Source organism: Pteropus vampyrus, unplaced genomic scaffold (genome assembly GCF_000151845.1).
Source record: "Pteropus vampyrus isolate Shadow unplaced genomic scaffold, Pvam_2.0 Scaffold457, whole genome shotgun sequence".
In the NCBI taxonomy this organism is placed as follows: Eukaryota; Metazoa; Chordata; class Mammalia; order Chiroptera; family Pteropodidae; genus Pteropus; species Pteropus vampyrus.
Genome location: NW_011889238.1, coordinates 153455 through 155675, shown reverse-complemented (window position 1 = coordinate 155675; position 2221 = coordinate 153455).

The following is a 2221-nucleotide window of genomic DNA, read 5'->3' as shown; positions in this document are numbered from 1 at the left end:
TGGCTGCCAGCGTTCCAGCCATCGCATATGTATTCCAGGCATCCAGAAGGGAAAAGAGCAGAAAGAATATCCCCACTGAGTAAGTTCAGCCCCCGTGAAGCAGATTTCGTCACGTGCCGCATAATATCTCTGCTCATATTTGAACCGGAACAATAGTTCTCAAACTTTGGGCAACACCGTAGGTACCGGGAGAGATCGTGAAAACAAAGGTCAACAGGTCGAGAGTGGGGCCCAAGAATCTGCCCTCCTGACAGGTCCTCGGGCGATGCCGACGCTGCTGGCCCTGCTGGCCGGGGCACCACACTTAGAGAGCCGTCGTCCTAGACCTGAGTCACACGATCCCGCGGAGCCGCAGGGGAGACTGAGAAGCTGAGTTGTTCAGCGGGTGCTCCTCCCCACTCGACCCCCGCCCCCCAAAAATCACGGAAAAAGAGGGCTGTGGCTGAGCGTCGACTAGCCGCTTTTTGCTTTCCAGACCCAGCGATTTTATTTAGGGAGCCCCTGTCTTTCGGGCCACCTCTGGGACTCGGAGACGGTGGGTGTTGCCGCATAGACACCGCGGACAGCCGCCTTCTCTGCCTCTCCCTGGAGGTGCCGTTCAGAGCCAGGACACTTGTCCCTCTGTCTCAGAATCCAGACGGCTGTGTCCCGGGAGAGGGGACTCCGCTCCAGAGGGATGGCTGGCAGAGGACCCCATTCTCCTGATTTTGGCCAAGACGCTTCGTCAACTTGTAGGCCTCCTCCCCTGGGAACTGGGCTTTGCTTGGCGTCCTGCCCCGCCCTGCCCCGAAGCTCTTCCTTCGGGACTGGTTCCCAGGCTTAAATGGGAGGCAAAAGTGACCAAACCACGGATGGAACCGGAAGCAGATGACCGTCTCAACAGTCTCCTGCCAAGCAGGCCTCAGCATGGCCTGGCCAGCGGGAGTTGCAGAAGGGGAGCCTTTGGCACTCCCCGGAAGCCGGTCTGAGAACCCAGACTCTCCGAGGGCCCGCCCTTCCGCACCGCACAGCCTCAGGTCCAGCCTCAAGGCCCCGAAACCGCAGCAAAGCCTGTCCCCCTGCTGACGGTGGCTCCGGATCGAACTGCAAGTTAAATCACGCGGCTGCTCCAAGTGATGCTAAATTACCTCTCACGTGAGTGACAGTCGAGTGCTCACTCTCAAGGCTCAGAGGCCGGGGTGCTCGCGAGTGACTTGGTGACAGGGCGTTGACATTCAGAGTCACGGCTCGTGGGCTCTGTGTTCCAGGATCAGGGACGACGGGGTTCGCGTGTACGGAGCGGCTGCCTCTGTGCCAGGCACTGAGCTAGGGGGGTTGCTCGCCGAATTCCCAAAAACCCTCGAGGGACGTGGGATCATCCCGCTTCACAGAAGAGGAAAACCGAGCACAGAGAAGGCTCGGGCCAGCCAGCGGGATGCAGGCGGCCAGGTGGGCACACCGGGCAGCGGGCCCCTCTTCCCGATTTCCAGAGTGGGACCCTCGGCCTTCACAGAGCCTGCCACGCGAGCCAGGGGCCCGTCCGGCTGTCTCAAGCATCCTCCAGCCCCGTGGCATGTTCTTCCCACCTACTGAGCTCTAGCCGAGGTGGGGGAAGAAAGGATCGTCTTCCTACTCATCTACTTTGCCTTTGGAAGTAGTCATTTCGTAACGGTCTCTGACCCCCTGAAGCCCGGAAAGGCCAATTGTCGGGGTCCCTTATTACTCAAGGGTCATGTCCACCTCCGAGGGACAGAGTGCGCGGGGAGCCAGGTGCGCCAGAACCGGAAACAGGCTGCCAGTGATGACCCACTGGTAAAGAGAGCCTCGGCGCAAAGTCCCTTCCTGTCTCACGCAGGTCCCTCTGCTTAGAGCGATGCTTCTCGTGGGTGCAAAGCCTCCGGGCCCCCCCCCACGCCCTGCAGTCTCGCGATGCAGATCTCTCCGGGCCGAGTCGACCGTGGCAGACGACTTGCTTGGCTTGACCGGGGCCACATAGCCAGGCGAGGGGCAGAGCCGGCCCTGAGCACCCCTGTGGCCTTCCGTGGCACTGGCCTCTCCTGCTCTCTCCTGTCTTTATGTGCTGAGATGTCATTCGCCTGCCACAAAATGCTCCAGTTAAAGTCTATAATTAAGTGGTTCTTCGTGTATTTACAGGGTCATGCCCTCATCAGCACGGTTTAAGTCCAGAACGCTTCCGTCACCCCCAAAGGAAAACGCACGCGCTCTAAGCTGTCACGCCCCC